The sequence below is a fragment of the Caretta caretta genome, chromosome 1 (assembly GCF_965140235.1).
Source record: "Caretta caretta isolate rCarCar2 chromosome 1, rCarCar1.hap1, whole genome shotgun sequence".
In the NCBI taxonomy this organism is placed as follows: Eukaryota; Metazoa; Chordata; order Testudines; family Cheloniidae; genus Caretta; species Caretta caretta.
In genome coordinates, this window is record NC_134206.1 from 295,058,697 (window position 1) to 295,072,157 (window position 13,461).

General features: G+C 43.3%; 1 long non-coding RNA gene across 2 annotated transcripts; it reads right to left on the reverse strand.

Moving 5' to 3' along the window:
- Window positions 1-5,421: 5,421 nt before the first annotated feature.
- LOC142070607 (uncharacterized) lies at window positions 5,422-12,527 on the reverse strand. 2 transcript variants are annotated; one of them, XR_012666489.1, is made up of 3 exons: window positions 12,348-12,527; window positions 10,050-10,126; window positions 5,422-5,692 (listed from the first exon to the last, which is right to left on the reverse strand). It is a non-coding gene; the product is annotated as an uncharacterized LOC142070607 (long non-coding RNA). The 2 variants fall into 2 exon arrangements; XR_012666490.1 differs by lacking the exon at window positions 12,348-12,527 and adding an exon at window positions 12,254-12,301.
- Between the last annotated feature and the right edge of the window lie 934 nt (window positions 12,528-13,461).

The following is a 13,461-nucleotide window of genomic DNA, read 5'->3' on the forward strand; positions in this document are numbered from 1 at the left end:
CCTCCCTGGGGTCCTGACCCCCCCCCACCCATAGCCCCTGGTCCCCATTGCCTCCCTGGACTCCCCACCCCTCATCTGACTTGGCCCCTGCTGCCTTCCCATCCAACTCCCCATCTCTTCTGGACCCTACTGCCTCCCTGGGCACCCCACCCATCCCCCCAACCCATGCTGCCTCCCCAGGCTCCACTGCCCCCCTTATCCCAAGCTCCCTTCTGCAGCCTCACACCCTAGGCCCACCCCTCTCCTTGCCTCTTGACTACAGTGCCCTCCTGACCACGGCATCCAACCATAAGGCCAGCCCTGGAGAGGATCCATTAATATGAATTCACACTGATGTCAGCTGATGCCAGGTTCTTTCAATGCAGGCTCATTTTAGGCCTTGACTTCAGCAGGACTATTTATGTGTGAGTGCAATTAAGCACACACATTAGTGTTTGTAGGATCGGTTTGTATTTCTAGTTATATTTTTTTCCTCTGGGTGAACCAAAACTTGTAAATAGTACATGCAAAGTACAAACAGTTTTTGGGGTGGTTTTCAACAGCAAAGAAGAGAAGTATCTTTCATGATAAAATTGGAAGAGCTCAAAGGGACAGAATTGTTTTAATGAGGCTTTTTCCTAAAATGTAGGTTTTTTCCAGCCCTCTAAAGTGCCTCCTGTTGGGCCATGATTGCAGAAGCCTCTATTAAGAGAAACAAATAAGGACATCTGCGACTAAGAAGTTTTGAAGCTAGATGTGACAGAGACAAAGGATATGTCTGTAGACTGGAGTAGAGCTTTCATAAACTGCACTCTTGAGTCAGATATCTTTTTCTACTTATATTGCAAGTGAATCTTGGAAGCTACTTTATAAAATCTCAAATGTGGAGTGCAATTTATAAGTTGTTTCATCCTGCAAATTAATATGTAATATGTTAATATTCATTTTACATCTTTGAATAGGCAGTAAAATGTTTCCATGGAAGAAACTATCCTGATTTCATATTATGAATCTGAATAACAAAAGTTCCCTGTAACCAGCTAAGAAAGTATTAAAGTAATAAATAAAGTGTTATCTCAAAATATTCATGAATTAAATCTTGGAGAGATGAACATCATTTTATCTGTGATACCACAGTAAATGGTAAATTTCTTCTATAGTTTAGGAGACAGCATATATTTTATAAGAGATGTGTGCATGTGTTTGGTTGTTTCAGGATGCAGATTATTTTAATCTGAAATGTTAAGGGAGGGAATCAGTTACCATCATATTAGTAATATGGATCTTTTTATTGGGATAGTGCATAATCATGGTTAGAAGAATTGTTATGTCTCCTGGATATCACAGCAGGAAAATATATAGAATCGGCTCATAATAATGGGCAAAATCTGACAGACTGTCTAGTTCTGCAGCTCAGTTTTTTCCTACACATCAATGTCCATTAGGATGCCTTATAAATCTGTGTCCCCTACTCTTCTTTACAACCAGATGATAAACATTTACTATGCTATACACTTGAATTACAAGTTACCCTCTTCCTGACATGAAGCTACTTATTGAGAATGTTAGAGTAATGTCATAATATGCGGTGCTTTTTGAAAAGATCTATTCAAAAAGTGAATGAAAATACAACAATCTGCCAGTCTAGATGCTGCAATTAAGTAACTGGAAGTCTTCAAGAGTGGCTATAGTGTTCTGTCCACTACTTTTATAACAATTTTACTGTGATCTTAGGATTTCATGCTGCTTTATGTGCATGACTATCTCCTGCCTCTTTTACCATTAGTAGATGAGTGGCCATTGCTCACTTCTTGAAATTCAAGATGATGCGCTATTTCATCTAATTTACTCAAAGGGAACTTACTTGGGGAAAAAGTTGTGGACTTTGATCCCCTACCAGTGACAAATTACTTTAGAACCCTTTTGGTACTATTAAGAGCCACTACTGTAATTTCAATTCCTCCCATGTGAGGGGGGAATGAACTAGTGCAGTGAGTGGAGAGAGAAAGTAGTTGGCACATCTCATGCATTTTTCATTATTTCAGGCAATTATTTGTAAAGAAAAGCAGTGAATCATAGAAAGTTGCGTTTAATTCCTTTAACTCCATCTGACAAACCTTTAGCTCCCTGATCACTTATTCTAAACAATGTTCATCTCTTCATTTTTTGTTGCTGTAGGTTTTGAGCATCTGATCTGGAGATTAAAATGTAATAATAACCTGCAGCACAAAGTTACCCTGAGCTTTGTTATAAAAAAATCTATGCTTTCCCTCCTGAGATAACTCGGAGCTGATGTAAAATAGAGGCTAAGCCACAAATGACTGCATGAAAGTTGTTTCACAGAGCTTTAGGAGTTCTGGGCAACCTTCCTCATTTTATCTTGATTTTTCCTCTTTTCAGAGTTCAGTTTTCACTTACGGCTAGGGGGGAAACTATAAAAGAAGCCAGCGTGATTGATGGTAAAGCAGAAACGGTATTAGGACTGCTACTCTCTCCAGGAATCACTAGCTATTTTTCTATGCTGTAAAAAATACTTCTCCATGTATACCTTGTTTGTTTGTTTGTTTGTTTGAACTTCTTCAAGCCAGTTCATATGGCTTGTTGGCAGTAGAATTAAAATAAGCCTAACCATAATGGTACTGAGGGCCAAATCCTGGCTGGGAATGTCTATGGGCATAATTTCACAAAACAGTATAGATGTGGTCTTGCTTAAAACGTTATTAATCGGTTTTCTAAGGCAGCTGGTACTGCATGGTACTACATAGCTCTTCCCTGTGCTAAGCGTAGGGGATACTGCAAATACTGTGGTAGTATTGTTTCGTTATCAAAAGCAAAATTGGAAGGTTTTCAGGTCCAATCACTGTAAAAATAACAAATATGAGCCGAGCATGAGAAAGCATCAAGCTGGTTTCCTGGCATGCTTGAAAGGTCTTGGTAAGTCACTTCCACAGGTGGTGTTTTCAAGAGGATGTGTAACCAGCAGGAAAAGGTAGAGTTTGTGATACAGACATGGATATATATATTCATGTTGCAGAATCCATCTGAGAAGCTCAGAAGTGGAGCAGATCATGCCTACAGTGAGACAGATCTGCATCACCCAGGCATATGACTGCACCCCAGAACAACTTGGTGGAATATCATTTCTGCCAGCAGTGACAGCAACAATTCAGTTGGCACAACATCGTGATGTTGGTAAAAAATATGATGTGTGTGATCACCACAGCAGCATATCTATGTGAGTGGATACCATCATACACCAATTGTCATGGTGAACCACGGTGCTCACAACGGGAGAGCTGGCGCATGGGACATACCAATTCACCTTACCCAAAAGTATGCATTCCTTATCACAGTCCATTACTCAATATACACATAGAATCACAGAATCATTAGATGGAAACACATCTCTTTTCTCCTCTGCTTCTGAACATAGTTTAAATAGGGCTACAGTGCCTGTGATGGGATATACAGACCCCACATTGGCTAGGAAAGGGTTAATGAGTCTTTGCGGGCTCAGTCAGCCCCACCCCACTACACCTGCACTAGGTGTCAGGCTTGGAGGGATGAGGTTTTTTTTTTTTAAAGCAGAAAAGAATTTTATTTGTGTAACACTTACAAAGAATCACCAAAGAGGATAAAGCAAAACTATGCAACAAAACAAAAGCAAACAGAAGGTATAACACAGCAGCCTTCAGGAGGGAGAAGTGTTCAGGCTAGCCTGGGCCCAGAGCTGGGGGGGCTTCCTCGACACTCGTGGTCTTCCACCCCCTTGAGTTACCTAGTGCCACGCCCAGTGTCACCGATTATTCCTCTCCTGAGAGTGCCCGACAAGATGGGCACGGCTGCGGGGTAGGCGGTTTGGGGTGGGGGGGATTACACCCACGTGTTATAGGACCCCTTGGAGGGATGAGTTAAAAGGCAAGAGTCCAACTCAGCTAGGGGCTGGTTGGGAGGGAAAGCGAGCCAGCGAGCGAGCAAGCAAGCAAGCCAGCCAGCCAGCCAGCCTGGGGTCAAGAATTGAGTAGAGGCAGCTACCTACCAGAGCATTCCTGAGGGAAGGTAGGCCTGGTGTGGGACTATTGGTTTGGATTTGCTACCAGTGATTTGTCTGTTGCTGAGGAGAACAGCTGCAGGTGGGGCCCTTCCTGAGGGGGGTGGTGATAAGCAAATAAAAAACCTTTGCCCCCTACCAGGGGATCCAGCACTGATTTGTTGTGAGCTTACCCATGACCTGGTCACAGTGCTATATGTCTAAGTGGGCACCAGACTAGTACTGGCAATTCAGTAGCCAGTGAATGGAGGGCACAAGTGAAGCTCTTTGTGCACTCCCTGCTTATTAGACCCACATGAGGGTCTGTCACAATCTGACTCCTAATGAACAACATCATTAACCAATATTGCTGCTTTTAGAGAAGAAGACTTGTAGGTACCTCTCCTTCCTGCTCCTATAACAGCCTTAGTGTTGTTGTTGTTGTACTCTCCACTGCAGTCCTGCCTTCTTCCTATGGAAATCTCATTAGATTATTGAATAGTGGCTGATGTAGAAATCTTTATCCAATACTTGGTCCTGGAGGAAAACTGTTTCATTCAATGAATGCTAACTACCATGGTGCAAAGTCTGAGGTAGTCAGACTAGATCCTATGAAAGGAGACTGCAGTTCAAGATTGCCTGTGCTTCTCCATAAAAATGGAATGGTCTATTTTTTACTGAATATGTAACTTTCATTTAAAACTAGTTCTGTTTGTGCTAGCCAGTACTCGTTGAAGTTTCTGTTCCACCTAGATGCCTTCCTCTAACTTTGAAGTAGAAGAGGGTGAGTGGTAGCTGAGTTCTCCGTCTAGCCTAGCCATTTAGCATGTCGTACACAGGCTAAGAGGTAGAGGAAGTATCAAAGATTTGAAAGTTGAGTGTGTCAGAATATGGCAGGGCTAAGATACTGAGAACAGGGAGGTGTAGTGATTGGTGTGTACTTTTTGCCTGGCAAAATAATGAGAGTCAAGAAGTAGTGACCATTAGGAGAGGCCTTGATATGACTACATGAATAGCATCTCACAATGTTTTATTTGTTGTACAAAATCATATATGGTCCATAATTTTCAGTTTGCTTGTTCTGTGCGTTTGACAGCACTCCAGTTTCACTCTTTTGATGTTTAGATAAACTTTTTCTGTCTCATGCATTAGCATGAGAATATCCCTCTCATGCACTGGTCTGGGGGGGCCTCACATCTATACACTCTTCCCCAAGCACTGCAACGGGATATTTACCAATAGCAGCAGTGAAACTGAAGAGGTAGGGGAATACATTGAAAGGAAATGAGAAGGATTTTTTCACATTGTTAATGACTTGTGTGTGGGTTTTTTATTTATTTATTTAAACTGACTGGTTTTAAACCTTGATTTCAGTCACAAGATGCCTACAAAAAACAGACTAGTTACTTGGGTTTCATTTGACAGTTTTTTTATTCTGATTAGTTGCATTCACAGAACAGTCTGTAATAGCTGTTCAGTCAACAATTGCAGGGAATGAGATTTCTGTAATAACTCTGATCTATAAACATATAACTTGAAAAAGCAGTAAACAAAAATTAAAAATATTTCAGAACCTCAGGAATGTTGTCTCAGTTCATTTAGATTCTCTTTAGTGTCTCTCAATTGCTAGATGAAATGAGGACTATGGAGATATAACCCAACTGTTTCTTTCAGTACGAAGAGCTGCAAAAGACAAATATACAGAAATGTGACAGTTATTCTCTTGCCAACCTTTCCTCAATTCCCAGAGAGCAGTGCTGTGATTTAACAGACCTCTCTGCCTCAGTGTGCTTACTGCAGGGAAGGCAGCATTGCCTGTAGTGTCAGTGAGAAAATAAATACTAGCCAAGTGAATCTCTGGGCCTGATCGTATGTGGTACTGAGAATCTTCCACAAGGTGTTGAACACCCTCCTCTTATACTGACTTTGCCTGAGGTCACACAACACCCTGAAGGTGCTAAGACTCTCCTGAGACTGGGCTCTTTATCACTTGAGATGTAGTCTGGGAGACATTCCCATAAATTCATATGTTATAAATCCAGAAGCAACCACTATGATCATCTAGTCTGACCTCCTGTGTAATGGAGGACATAGGACTTCCCTGAATTAATTCCTGTTTGAGCTAGAGCATACCATTTTAGAAAAAACATCCAATCTTGATATAATGATTGATAGTGCTGGAGAATCCACTGCAAACCCCAGGTGAATTGCTCCAATGGGTAATTACCCTCACTACTTAAAAAAAACCCTCTGCCTTGTTTCCAATGTGACTGACAGTAAACCTCAGTCTTGCAAATCCTGTGGAGGGGATGCACAAGGGGACTTAAGCATTGCAATGCTGAGCATCATGCTGCCTAGAAAGTCACAGGAACAATACTGCACTCCCAAAGCTGAGTGAAGTGTCTAGATTCCCTGAACAATGAATAGAGAGAGAGAGCTGTGAGAATGTGATCCACAAGGTCAGCACACTAGGTAGGGACCTGCCTAAGACAGCCAATTGGAGATGACAACTGGAAGAGAGTGCCAAGCCCTGTCCTTCTCTGAGGTAAATGCCTAAGTCTGAGCTCTTAGTGACCCATGAATAGGAACCTGCTCCCTGAGTCTGACCTCTCAGGTGCCTAAGGTGTTTCTTGAAAGTGCCTGCCTTACTCCACACATAACTGGGAGGAGGTAGTGGTGGTGCTGCCGGTGCCCACCTTTAGCACAATGATTAGAGCACTTGCCTGGAATGGGGGAGACCCAAGTTCAATTCCCACCCCCCTCTGTGCAAGAGGTAGAGAGGCTTTGAACAGAGGTCCCCCACCTCTCTTGGGGGGTGCAGTGGAAATTGAACCTGTGGCTCCTACATGCTAGATGAGTGCTCTAACTGCTGTGATAAGAGTTATACGGAGGGGACAGTCTCCTCCTCCAGCTGGATTTTTGAACGGGACCTGATTCGGTAGGTGCTCTGGCTGTGCGTGAAGGATCTGGGGTGGGGCTGGGGATGAAGGTTTTGGAGTGCAGGAGGGGGCTCAAGGGGTTTGGGCAGGGGTTGGGGTGTGGGAAGGGGTTCAGGGTGTGGGCTCTGGGCAGCACTTACCTCAGGTGGCTCCCAGGAAGTGGCAACATGTCCCTCCAGCTCTTAGGTGCAGGGGCAGCCAGGGGGACTTTTCGTGCTGCCCCTGCCCCTGGCACAGGCCTGCACACAGACTCCACAGCTCCCATTGTCTGGGAACCATGGCCAGTGGGAGCTGTGGGGGCGGTGCCTGTGGACCGGGGCAGGGCATGGAGACCTCTGGCTGCCTCTATGCTTAGGAGACGTCGGGACATGCCAGCTGCTTCCGGGAGCCGTGCAGAGCCAGCCGCTGTGGCCAACCATACTTTTAGCAGCCCGGTAAGCTCTGCTGACCAGAGCCACCAGGATACCTTTTTGACCAGGTGTTCCGGTCAAAAACTGGATGCCTAGCAACCCTATTTGAAATACTGTAGGTGAAATCCTGGCCCTAATGGAGTGGATGGGAGTCTTGCCATTGTTTTAATGGGAACAGGATTGCAACCTGTAACTAAAACTCCTTTCTGATATTATTTTTTGTCCTCAAACTTCCCAGACAAAAAAATTCTGCTGTGAGATGAAATGTAAATGACTCTCTTTGAGTGCGGGGGAGGAAGGAGAGGGCAGAAAATTGGACCTATTAGAAGCTAGCCAGCTTCTAAATAATTATGGCAACTGCTACTCTATAATTTTCTACAACCACAGAGGCTATTTTACATAGTGCAATATTTTATGCACTGACAGTAAAGATACAAATATAACCATGGAAAAGTAAATATTCTTTGATATAATGGCTGGCTATTATATCATTCTGTACCAGCTTTATCCTCTTTAGCACATCACAAATCACACATTGCCATTGGGAGGCAAAGCCTAGCTTATGCTAGTTCTGCCTTGAGATGCAATCTCACTAGTCTCATACATACAAAGAAAACCCAATCTTGCTAACATTCACATGACTAAAGTTCCTCACTTGCATTTTTTCCAGGACTGGGCCCCAAATCAGCAAACATTTAAAGTGATATCCTTAGTAAGAATTCAGAAAGCTGCTCTCAAAGTCTGAGTAACAGCTAATTTCTCACAATATGTGGAATTGCACCTGATCTGTCACCATCCCACGTCTCACAACTGAAATGCCAAGGCTGCCAATTCTGTCCTTTTTACTAATAGTCAATAGCAAGTAGCGTGTCAGGAGGAGAAATAGAATGTCAGCTGGGAAGCAGTGGCAGTACAAAGTGGAAATATTAGTAAATGTGCAGATTGGTTATTGTTAAGCTTAGCAATGCAATGAGGCCAGGAGACAAGCTAGATTGAAGGCGCATGGCGCAGCTGACAGACGTAATGTGTCAGGCATGAGCAGCCCTATGCTGTAACAAATGACCTCTTAAACTGTCTGATAATATTTAAGGAAAAACTCAGTGTCTCTGACTGATTTTTCTTTCTAATAACTGTTCAATACAGAGCCTAGTGATAGGCAGACCTCAACATTTGCTGTAGAGATTGAACTGAATCAGAACCACAGATCCATAAACTGCCTTCACTTTAGTTACATTCAAGTCTGGATTGGAAATTCTCAGCTGAGTCCTATCCCTGAAATGCCATAAATCCAAACACCCCACCAAGCTCTTGCAATTCAGGAACATTCCCTAGTTTGAAGATTTGGGTCAATCACTTGAATTTCTCTATACATCTGATGTGGAAATCATTATCTTGGTCAATTCTAGTACTTCCTGGGATTTCTCAGGCTGCAAAGAATGACAAAATTACCTCTCACGGAGCTTCTATACTTCTCATTCTGCTGCACTAAAGTGAGGAAACCTAGAGACCTGCAAACATTGATTTCTGAAAAGGCAGAAAATATGATCTAGCAGTTAGAGCATAAGGCTGAGAATCATGAGATTGGGGTTCTATTCCTGGCACTGGTACAAAGTTGTTTTGTGACCTTGGCAAATTATTTATCTGTTTTTCTGTCTGTAAAACAGGTATAACGGCACTTAAGTGTCTCACACAGCAGAATACTATAAGAATGCAAAGTGGACCTTATTTATTGAAAAATAAAGTTAAATTTCTTAAACTCTAAGAACAGGACAGTTTTGGTTTGAAGTTCAAGCTTTGTGGAGAAGTTATAGGTGCAGTAACTTCTTTTCTCCAATGTCCCTTTAATAATGTAATTAAAATATTGGTTTATGTTGCATGCTGTAGGCAGATCAGCAAGGTTGGCACCTTTTCAATAAGAGTGCAAATGTTGTTTATGTTGCAGTAATGTCCTTATTGGAATTGCAAAGGAGGAGGATGGCAGGAGAGGTGAACAAAGTGAGAGTTTTGAATGATCTCTTCATGCAGTATGCAAGATCCCCTTAAAGTGCTATACTTGTCAGAGCTGGCTGAATTACTTGGTGTGAACAAAATATTCAACACATTTAGGAAGTTTTCATTTACTAGATTATTCATAGATAATTTTTTCATGTCTAAATGAGGTTGAATAATATCTGGCTCAAATATTTTGTTTGAACATGAAATTATTCAAAATCACATTTTTCATTATCTAACAGCTTTAGTGATCAATGAATTACTTTATAGATTCTTTAAAATATTACCTTAACTGAAATATTCAAATACAATCTCTTAAAGTGCAGTTCTAGGAGAAAAGTAGCTCACGAAAGCTTATGCTCAAATAAATCTGTTAGCCTCTAAGGTGCCACAAGTACTCCTGTTCTTTTTTCTAAAATATAGCTCTGTGTGATTTCATGTTCCTTGGCTCTTAATAGGCAGCTCACTGGCTTGTAAAGCAGCACCAGTGATACTTCAGAATCTACAAACTGAACATAGAGCTATATTCTTTTCTACCAAGGAATAACCCACACAGGGGAGTGGAAACTTTAGGAGCCAAGTCACTAACTTTACATAACTCTCCCCCCAGGGAGTGGGGTTTGTCACTCCAGGGATGAGACAAGTAGTAGTTCAGATCACTGGAGATGTGCTAGAGAGAAGGAACGTCTGCTAAGGTACCTCTTGCCTCCGCACATCCTTGGATAGTACATCTTCTTCATGAATCATGGTTCCAGACTCCTGGCTTCTCTGGGATCCTGTAAGAGTGGGGAGAGGTTCCACAGTTTGGAGGGAGAAGCATCATAAATTACTGAAGATCTCAGTGGAGACCTGTACCTGCTGCTTCTGCAACCCTCCAAACACAGATGTGCAGTGCAGCCTCACTTCAGCCTGCAGAAGTGAAAATAATTATATGTCTTAAACCCCCTACTCTGCAATGGGAGCTCCATCAGGTGAGTCCCATCCATGTGCAGCCCCAGTGACTTCAATGGGACTATGTAGGCATAAGAGGCTTCACTTGCACAAATTTGATTGCAAGATCAGGGTCTTGCATAGCAATTCACTGATCATAAGGGTGCTAAAAAATCCAGCTCACTCTTCAATAGCTGTGATGACTCTCCAGTGATAAGAGCTGTGACAATATATTTTTGTCTCAGTACTCGTATCTCTACAGTAAGAAGATGCCATTTTATCAACATACTTTCCTGACTATAATGCTAAACTAGAATAGATCAAGCTGTTTTTAAAGCAGCTCAGTTTTTTATAGCTGAAATACAATGCTTATCATTTGGAGCTATCAGAATTGTCTGTTTTGTCTGTTTGTACCCATATGAATTGTATGCTGTAGCTGATTAATATCTTTTTAAAATAGATTTTGAGAGAAAGCTAATAGTAACTGTTAAAATGTGAGGAGGCAAGGGAGTCCTGAAGGGCCCTATCACTCAGTGCATCTTTCCTTTCAGAGAGCTGATCTCCATATCCGTATTTTGATAGCGTATTTCATAATGAATGCCAAGTATCTCAGGAAATTTTAAATATAAATCAAAATATATCTATTAATTCTTTGTTTTGAAAAAATCTAAATTGAGAAGAATCATATGTATATAGCTAACTCAACTAGTTACAATGGCTTTGCAAATATTTTCATTGTATTTTGGTATTAGGAGACACAGAACTTTTATATGAAGGCTGCATTAATTTTGCTCAGCTGTTCATCTAGCTATCTCACAAGATAAGAACTTGCCACACATGCAGAACAACTGTAAATGACTATTTACATGAGGTAATATTTTTATTGAAGTAACATCTGTTGGTGAGAGAGACAAGCTTTGAAAGCTGTCTCTCTCACCAACAGAAGTTGGTCTGGTAAAATGTTACCTCACCCACCTTGTCTCTCTAATATCCTGGGACCAACAGCGCTACAACAACCTTGTATGCAACCTATTTACATGGTTTAACTAAACTGGCATTTCTGACTTCTTCTTGGGATCATTTTGTGGAAATGTGACATCTTTGACTCGAGTTCTTAATGGCAGAGATGATAGGAGTTTATCATAATGGTTTAAACACCAAAAAGGCTGCTATTTAAATACTAAATCTTTTTCTTGTGATCGTATAAACCGAATGGAAAATGGCCAGATCTGATACAGGTATCAAGAAGATAAAATGTTATGCCCCAACTGATTGAGGTCTGTGGGGTTCCACCTGGTCACAGCAGTCTGCCTGTTTGATTTCAATCCCAGGCTTGGGATTTTTTTATATATATATTTTACATTTATTCGTAGACTGATGCTTCTCCCATGCACCATGTTAGCTTTAGAATTCTACACGAAAAAAAGTGTAACCAGCTTTCTCCTAAAATGATAACGTTCTGCTCTGAGTAACCATGTGCAGATTAAGTTATTTTAAACAGAATTCTTCTTTCCTGGCCAGCCTTACATCGCACCCACCCTCTCAGACAATCAGGGCCGTCCTTAGGCATACACAGCTGCATAGGGCACCATGAAATTTGGGGCACCACACTGACTGACGGGCGCCCTAGCAGCTGCGTGCTGCATACGTGTCCGCACCAGCCCTATCCCTCGGCCGCCGCCACGCGGTCCGCGCCCACTGCAAGAGGCAGGGCCGTCCCTAGAGGGGCCTGGACAACTCCCTCCGCCCCACCTCTTACCCTCCCACCCCCACCCCTGCGCCCCGGTCTGCCCCCGGCCCACGCCCATTCCACCTCTTTCCCCCCCAGTGACCCCGCACTCATCCGGCAGCGGCGGGAAGCGGAGCAACCCGGCCCCAGCCTGCTCCACTCCGCCAGCTCCCAGCTGCGGCGCTCCGCTTCCCGCTGCCGGTGAGTGCGGGGAGCTTGGGGAAAGGACGCCCCCCGCACTCACCGGTGGCAGGAAACGGAATGATGCGGCCCCGGCCCCAGCCCCAGCCCCAGCCGTGTCACTCGGTGGGGTTGGGGAAAGGTCCCCCCGCACTCACCGGTAGCGGGAAGCGGAGCGCCGTGGCTGGGACTTGGCAGAGTAGAGCTGGCTGGGGCCGGGCTGCTCCGCTTCCCGCCGCTGCTGGTGAGTGTGGGAGGAGATCCCTTCCCCCCAAGCCCCCTCCCCCGAGCGACATGGCTGGGGCTGCGACGAGGGAAGCGGAGCGGGCTGCTCCCGCCCCGCTAATCCCGTGGGCCTCTGTGGGGCCCCCAAAAGTGCCCCCTCCCAGACTCTGGGGCGGAAAGGCCTGGGGCCCCACACAGCAGCCCCTCCCCCCGCGCAGGGGGGGGGGCTGAGTAGGGCACCCAAATGGCTAGGGGCGGCCCTGCAGGCAATCCCTTTCAGATGCTTCCGATTGGGTACCCGACCACAGATGCACTGAGTCACTGAACACTTGAAAATCTTGGCCTTGGTGTCAAGAAAAGAGGCTTTTTTGCTGCCTGCGTTACCGAAGACCAAATTCTTAGATTTGTATAACTTCCTGACAGTCATGGGACACAGCTTTTCTTCTTCTACAGATCGCTTGTTTTGATGCACTGCACTTAAAAAGTAACTGAAAGATTTAGGGGGGAATAGATATTGGAGAGAACTTACTTTCTGTGCTGGATATAGTAATCAAATGAGTTAATCATTTCAGAATCTGTTATTCATATGTATGAAAAAAATAGAATATCAACATTTATTTCCTTTCTTCTTAACTCGGAGAAGAAAACTTAGAATTATATTGCCCCCTGTTGTTGCAGTGCAACCACTGCTTGAATTAAAGTGTGCTATGCAAAAACATTCCCCCCACTCATGGTACCACACAGACTATATACAAGTTCCAAAAACGCTTCTGATCTTTTAATACAAACTTTAGAGCTTTCATTAAAAATTCTTTAACTTTTCAGGGTCAACAGTGTTTAGATAACGGACTACCTGATTGCCCCTTTGGGATAGAAACTGGCTTGCAGTTTGAGAAATTAGAGGCCAGGTTGGTGTTCTTTTGAAAATGTAGCCCTGTAAGTCCTCCCCCCACATCTTAAATGTGGTTTCTGTCAAATATTTTTAAATCCTATATACTATTTGCATTGTTGTACATCAGTACCACTTATTATGGGATATGTAAACTA